We start from the raw sequence: 7,753 nt of genomic DNA on the forward strand, positions 1-7,753 counted from the left end.
ATGCTGATGATTTCTCCTTCAAAGAGGTGGTTGTAGATGCCAGGAGAAAGGAGGTGCTAAACGATAGGTAACGGCCTGTCCCTCATGTTTCTCTCTTGCCACAGATGACAGAAGCAGCAGCAGTCTCTGCCCTGGCTCCCTCTGCTCCTGGAGAAGAAGCCAAAGAGGAGCAAAAGGAGCAAGACGACCACGAGCCTGCAGCTGTGGTCACAGCAGAGCCTGATGCTTCCAAGAGAGTAAGTGCCAGTTGTGGGTGGTGCTGTCTTTAGTGCAAGGCAGAGCTGCAAGTTTCTGAGCAGCCAGCACTTGCTGTTGCTGGCTGAGGATGCTGAGTGCTGGAATCCTGCAGGACGCGGCCATTTCCTGCAGGCAGGGACAGCTAGAAATTGGCCTTTGGCCTGTCACCTTGAGGCACCCAAGAGCTGGGGGCTGCGGCTCAGCTTCTGCCTGCTTGGCTCAGTGAAGCTCTGTCTCTGGGCTTCTGCAGGGCCGTGGCCAAGGGCACAGGTGCTCGTGCTGGAGGTCACAGGGCTTTCTTTGGTTGTTTTCCCTTTGTGCAAAGGTGTGTTTGGCTTGTGGAAGTGTTCTGCAGTTTTCTGGAGCAGTCCTTCACTTCTAAAGTCTCTTATGACCCGGCGATCTTTTGGCTTTTGATAAGCGGCAAGGAGATGATTGCGTTGTCCATGAAGCTGGGGCAGGCCATTCTTGTGAGGTGTGGCCAAAGAAAGCAAGTGCCTCGTTGGGAAGGCTTCTTGTCCGGCAAAAAGCAGAAGGGGCAAGTTTCTGTGGATGCGTTTTGGGATGAAGCCTGCAGCTTTGGAAATGGCATTAGTGGCTCGGGTGGGGGTGAAGCTGCAAGTCCTTGACTGCTGTCTTGTGTTGCTGAGAAGAGGAAGGATATCTTGTAAATGTGGGTGCTCTATTTGAAGTCAAAGGGGCAAGTTTGTGGTGGTGGGGGAGCTGCGTGGGCCCAAAGGACCCAGGGGTGCCGGTCAAGAGCAGCTGAAGGTGGGCCAGCGCGTGGCCAGGGAGCCAAGAAGGCCAAGGGCGTCCTGGCCTGTGTCAGCAAGAGTGGGGCAGCAGGAGACGGGCAGGGAGCGTCCCCCTGGGCTGGGCAGCGCTGCGGCCACAGCTGGGAGTGCTGTGCCCAGTTGTGGGCCCCTGTGAAGCAGAAAGTCCTTGAGGGGCTGGAGCATGTGCAGAGGAGGACACGGGAGCTGGGGAAGGCTGTGGAGCGCAAGGCCAAGGAGGAGGTGCTGAGGGAGCTTTAGCCTGGACAACGGGAGGCTCGTCAGGGCCCTTCAGGCACACTTCCATAGATCCATAGAGGACAGCGCTCACCCCAAGGCCTGCTTCCCTGCCAAACATCCCCGCTCTGCATCCATGTGCTTTAGCCACCTGAGGAGGTGACACTTCCAACTTTTGGCTTCTTGGCTTGCTAGGAGGAGAAGCCCTGCTGATTTTCTCTCTTCCCAGCAAGCAAAGATGCTTCTGCACAAGCTTTCCTGCCCTTTTCCTGCACCGAATGGGATTCTGATCCACTTTTACTTTTCCATGTCTGCCGCAGCAATAGCAAAGGCCTTGCTGGCTATTTCCTACTTTTCCATTTCACAGCTTTCAAGAGCTAAAAGCTCCCTTGTGCAGAGGCTCTGTGCCTTGCAGATAGCAGCCAGGGAGGACTATCAAATTCCTAGGCAAACAGAGTTCTCTTGAATTAGCCCATTTCAATCTGGTCGGAGTGACTTAGAATGCCATTGCTAAGAGAGCTGATGATTTCTCCTTCCAAGAGGTGGTTGTAGATGCCAGGAGAAAGGAGGTGCTAAACGATAGGTAACGGCCTGTCCCTCATGTTTCTCTCTTGCCACAGATGACAGAAGCAGCAGCAGTCTCTGCCCCGGCTCCCTCTGCTCCTGGAGAAGAAGCCAAAAAGGAGGAAAATGAGCAAGACGACCACAAGCCTGCAGCTGTGGTCACAGCAGAGCCTGATGCTTCCGAGAGAGTAAGTGCCAGTTGTGGGTGGTGCTGTCTTTAGTGCAAGGCAGAGCTGCAAGTTTCTGAGCAGCCAGCACTTGCTGTTGCTGGCTGAGGATGCTGAGTGCTGGAATCCCGCAGGACGCGGCCATTTCCTGCAGGCAGGGACAGCTAGAAATTGGCCTTTGGCCTGTCACCTTGAGGCACCCAAGAGCTGGGGGCTGCGGCTCAGCTTCTGCCTGCTTGGCTCAGTGAAGCTCTGTCTCTGGGCTTCTGCAGGGCCGTGGCCAAGGGCACAGGTGCTCGTGCTGGAGGTCACAGGGCTTTCTTTAGTTGTTTTCCCTTTGTGCAAAGGTGTGTTTGGCTTGTGGAAGTGTTCTGCAGTTTTCTGCAGCAGTTCTTCACTTGTACACTCTCTTTTGGCTTTTGATAAGCGGCAAGGAGATGATTGCGTTGTCCATGAAGCTGGGGCAGGCCATTCTTGTGAGGTGTGGCCAAAGAAAGCAAGTGCCTCGTTGGGAAGGCTTCTTGTCCGGCAAAAAGCAGAAGGGGCAAGTTTCTGTGGATGCGTTTTGGGATGAAGCCTGCAGCTTTGGAAATGGCATTAGTGGCTCGCGTGGGGGTGAAGCTGCAAGTCCTTGACTGCTGTCTTGTGTTGCTGAGAAGAGGAAGGATATCTTGTAAATGTGGGTGCTCTATTTGAAGTCAAAGGGGCAAGTTTGTGGTGGTGGGGGAGCTGCGTGGGCCCAAAGGACCCAGGGGTGCCGGTCAAGAGCAGCTGAAGGTGGGCCAGCGCGTGGCCAGGGAGCCAAGAAGGCCAAGGGCGTCCTGGCCTGTGTCAGCAAGAGTGGGGCAGCAGGAGCAGGGCAGGGAGCGTCCCCCTGGGCTGGGCAGCGCTGCGGCCACAGCTGGGAGTGCTGTGCCCAGTTGTGGGCCCCTGTGAGCAAAAAGTCCTTGAGGGGCTGGAGCGTGTGCAGAGGAGGACACGGGAGCTGGGGAAGGCTGTGGAGTGCAAGGCCAAAGAGGAGGTGCTGAGGGAGCTTTAGCCTGGACAACGGGAGGCTCGTCAGGGCCCTTCAGGCACACTTTCATAAATCGCTGCATGATAGTGCTCAATACAAATGCTTTTTTTTCTGGAAATATCTTCTCACAGCATTCAAGTGCTTTTGACACTTGATTTCTTCACTCTTTCATCTTTTGGTTTCTTCCTTTGTTAGGAGGACATGTCCTGTTCATTTTCTCATTTTTTAGGAAGGGAAAGCTATTTTCCTCCATGTTTCCCGTCCTTTTCCAGCTCTTGTCGATATTCTGCTAGCTTTTTCTTTTGTAAGGTGACATTTCTGGAGGATGCAGTATTTTTGCATGAGAACACATTGTTTGGGGCAGTGAGCTTGGTGCAGAAGGAGCTGTTCTGGTGCCAGGCCAGTCAACAGGGCCTTGCACTTCGCGTTCATATTGACAGTACCTCTGCTTTTTTGCAGCCCAGGGAATCAGTAAATGTGGTTTGGGAATTGAGCAGGAAATCATTGCTCTTGCATTCCAGCTGGTCCTCAGAGATCAGAGGAGCTGGAAGGAGCTGGGCTTTATTTCTGATTACAGCCCCTTTAGCACTCTCAGTGTTGTCAAGTCCAAGAGAAGCACTTGGCCGAGCACAGATGCTGCAAGAGTGCCATTCCCAGTGCAATGCTCTAGATCTGGTTGCATTCCATAAGGACCTAAATGCTCCAGATTCCCCGGGAGTGTGGTTTATTGAAGCAACAGGAGAGCAATCTCAGGAGTGCTGCTGATCAGGGCAATGGCTACCAAGTGTGTGTAGCAACAGAAATGATAGGAAAGAGAGATTATAAGAGTGAGTTCTATCTATCTATCTATCTATCTATCTATCTATCTATCTATCTATCTATCTATCTATCATTTGTATAATTGAATCTTCTTGGCTCTGGTCCAAAGCAGTTGGAGGTGCAAAGTTCACTTAAAGCATCCCTTTCAGGAGAGGATTAGAGACACGTTCTCTTGACCGATTCCGAGCAGGCAGAGCTGTTTCCCCCTCCAGATATGGTGGTTTTTTTTCCCCTCAGAGCTGTTTTCCACCTCCAGCCTCTTCTTCCTGAAGCCCCCAGTTATTTTTTAATTTTCTGCCTGTCCCAGAGAGGTGGAAGTATTCCATGTTTTAGGTGGTGAAGAGAACATGAACTCCAGAAGTGTCTCTCATAAAGGGTGAGCTCACCCAGGAAGCCACCTGCAGAGGCAGGATGGAGCTGTGGGACTGGGCTGGGTGTCAGTCACTACTGAAAGACAAACAGGACATGGCAGGAGCAGAGGGAGGCCCTCACCAGATCCCTGAGAAATGCCACACCTTCCCTGTCAGCTGCCTGAGAGGCTGTTGGAGCTTCAGCCCCAGATGGCCCCTGATTGTAGTGCCAGGGTCACTTTGGAATCTGTGCCTCCCCACGGGCAGAGAATGACCCAGGAGAGCAGCAGCACAGTGCTCTGGGAACGTGTGAGCCCATCAGTCCTTGAGTCTTGGCCCACAAATGTCCTATGGAAAGTTGAAACCCATCTTCTCTTGCTTTCTGTGCAGATCCTTCCAGAGAAAGAGCAGGAACAGATTGCCTTATCAGAGATGCCATGCCAGACTCAGGGAGAGCTGAGAGCCCGAGAGCAGGAAGAGCAGCTCAGGCAGCAGGTGGAAGAGCCACAGGAGAATGGCCAGGTAAGCCTGACTCGCCAGGTGTCAGAGGGAAAGGGCAGGAAGAGGGGCATAAAACAGAGCTCTTGGGAGTGAGGAGGCCAGGAGTCCCAGAGGCACTGAAAGCACAGAGCCTTGGAATCTGCAGGGATCAGCACTGGGACAAGAGAGCTCCATTGGAAGCAGGTGTGGGTAGGGAAGGAGAAAGAAGTGGCTGAATAAATGTGATTTTGAGGCTGCAAGAGGAAAAAGCTGAGCCTTATGGCAGCTCCCAGTCACTTGCTCTGCATTTGTGTGTACAGAATATCAAGGCAGAGCCACAAGCAGAGCTGCCCGAAGCTCAGAGTGCCATCACAGAAGTGAAGAAGAGGAACCAGGAAGAGACAAGAAGAATTCAAGAGGAGATGAATCTCCAGCAGCAGAGGGGCGATCAACAAAACCAGGTGAGTGAAAGAGTGGCAGCCACTCCACTCATGAAGCATCCTCTCTCTTGTATTTTAGAGAACTTGAAGGAACAGCTGGACACAGACTTTCAGAAAGCTCACGCTAAGATCAAGGCAAGGGAGAAGAGGCAGGAGGAAGAAATGAAAATCATCAGAGAAAAATTTAATCCCCTCCCTCAGGCTCTACAAAAGCAAGTGAGTGAAAGAGGGATAGCCACGGCAGTCACCAAACTGGTGGTTTCTGCCCTTCTGGCCTTCCCAGTGCAGAGCAGCAGGGAGCAGGGTGATGCCTCTGAGTGCCATCCTGCTCTAGTGTGTATCACAGTCACTCAGAAGGACATTTCCTGGTGTGCTGAATCTCAGCTGCTGCCCTGGACAGTGGGACTTGTCCTTTGGCCTTTTGGCCAGCAGTCATCCAAATTGATTCCTGCTGGCCTGTTCCTGCTCTCCTTGTTTCTTGAGGTGTTTTTACAGGGGAATATGGTGACCCAGATGGAGGATTGAAACAAGCTGTCTGTATCCCTTGTAAATCTGTTCTTTCCTCACAGTCAGTGACTCTTGACTGACAGGGACAAGCTGTAGTCTCTGACTGCTTTGTTCTGTTTGACTCGAGGTGCAAGTGTTGACATCTCACCGGGCAGCCGGCAAAGACTTCCGGCAAATGAGTGGCACTGAAGAGCCCCGAGGCTGGCGTGAGGCACAGGAACTGTCCCCACCAAAGGTGCTACAGGTTGGGCATGACCTGAAGATGGTGCAGGAAAAGAAGACACAGTGGGGGGAGGACGAACACTTGAACAAGGAGCTGCACGTGTGTCTGAAGCCCTTGGAGGGGGAAAGGAATCCTTGAGTGGAAGTAGAATGGTCATTGTGGCAGTGATCCTTCAGAAAATCCATGAAAATGGACCATGAATCTGGCCATCCACTCAAGTAGAACTACCCTTTGGTTTTGACCCATCCAGTCTGAGAAGTGGACATCAGAAAAAACCCACTTAAGAGCCCTGCATGTTGCTGGCAGCACCTTCCTAAGGGCTTGCATTTGAAATGGAATCTCAGGCTAATCTCTGCCAGCCACCTTTCTGACATAAACTCATTTCTTGTCCCAGATCTACAAGGGCTTTGTCACCAAACCTGCTGCAGCAGCAGCATGGTCTAAAGGAGCCTTTGCTCTCCACCCCGAGAAGCGGAGCCGGGGCGGTTTGTTCATCTCCAGTGCTGACCCAGCTGCTGCTCAGCAACAGGAGATCAAGGATGACTCCCTGGAGCTACGGAGTACGTCTGCTGTATTTCTTGTCTGAGGAACAGTCTATTGTGTGCAGGTGCCAGCATAGCTGTACCAAATGTTTTTCCTGAGTTTGGTGTCCCAGGGACATTTAGAGACATTTCCCCACAGGAACTGCTGTAGAAAAGCAGTCTCTGTGCTGGCCACCTGTGCCGCAGAGCTGTCTGCCTGGTTGTTGTTGTTACCCAGCCGAACACAAAGGGTTCAAAGCTCCAGGCTCTGGGTCTGCCATTTGAATCTCCTGGAAGCTGGGATCTCTGCTTTAAAGTGAGCATCTTGCATTTTGTTTCCCTCAGGGAAAATAGTGAACATGGAAAATCCCGTGATGAAATACACGGAACTGGAATATATTGGCAGAGGGTGAGTTCAACCACAGTCACTTCTATATAACCATGGGCCAGGTGTTTTTCTGGTGGAATATCTATGCAGTGTGAAGTCAGAACAGCTGCAAACAGACATCTATCCCCATGTTCAGACACTGGGGATAGATTGTCCCATCTCTCAGTGCTGCTCCGAATTTGTGAGTGTGCCCAGAAGGCATTGGCAGAGACACCTCCATGCTGCCAAGTTCTTGCCTGCAGCAAGGAACAGGACCTGGAAGATCTCCTTGTCTCTCAAGTGTGGGACAGTTCTGTGTTAATTTCCTGAGCATTTTTGTATATCTCCAAATCATACAGCCACACTAATAAAAGGGGAAGAAACGTGCTTGCCTGAAAGAGCAACCTACTCCCTGATAGCTGTCAGATAACAGTTCTCAGGAACATTTCTTTCCAAGAGATTGCAGAAGGAAATACTCCATGGTCAGGATAAAAACTGCACAGTTTAGAACCTGAAACCCAAGGTGAAAGAAGGAGATCTCCTTAGGAGCTGAGGCAGTAAACAGCAACGCTTCAGGGACAGGCCCAGTGCCCATGCACTTGAGAGGAAAATGCATCATCTGCCTTTGGGCAGAGCCCGCCTGCATCCGGCAGGTTTTAGGCATTTGCAGCAGAGATCTCCTCTGTGGGCTGGCTTTCACTGCAAGATCTAAATGTCTTCTCCTTTCTTTGCTGCTTTTTTGTTTCTAGGACTTTTGGAGATGTTTGCAGAGCACTTGACAATGCCACAGGAGAAGAGGTAAATGTCAACATCTCCCGCAGGTCCTCTGGTGTGAGCAGCTGTGGCTGGAGTTTGAGTAGAGCTGTGCTGAAAAGGCACAAGAAGCACAGACTGCTACCAGCCTGCAAAATACATTTGGGACAGTCTTTGTCCTTCTCAGCTGCCAGAAGGAAGGCAAGGAGGGCAGCAGTTCCTTTCAGAGAAGGATGTGCTCATTTGCTCTCCATTGCTAAAACAAAGGTGGTGCCTTTGAGCATCTCACTGCTCTTTGGG

At 51.7% G+C, this 7,753-nt stretch overlaps 1 long non-coding RNA gene across 1 annotated transcript; it reads left to right on the forward strand.

Moving 5' to 3' along the window:
• Positions 1–6,298: 6,298 nt before the first annotated feature.
• On the forward strand, positions 6,299–7,487 carry LOC128822495 (uncharacterized). Its single transcript, XR_008441454.1, has 3 exons — positions 6,299–6,372; positions 6,679–6,742; positions 7,450–7,487. It is a non-coding gene; the product is annotated as an uncharacterized LOC128822495 (long non-coding RNA).
• Positions 7,488–7,753: the final 266 nt, after the last annotated feature.

This window comes from Vidua macroura, chromosome Z (genome assembly GCF_024509145.1).
Source record: "Vidua macroura isolate BioBank_ID:100142 chromosome Z, ASM2450914v1, whole genome shotgun sequence".
NCBI lineage: Eukaryota > Metazoa > Chordata > Aves > Passeriformes > Viduidae > Vidua > Vidua macroura.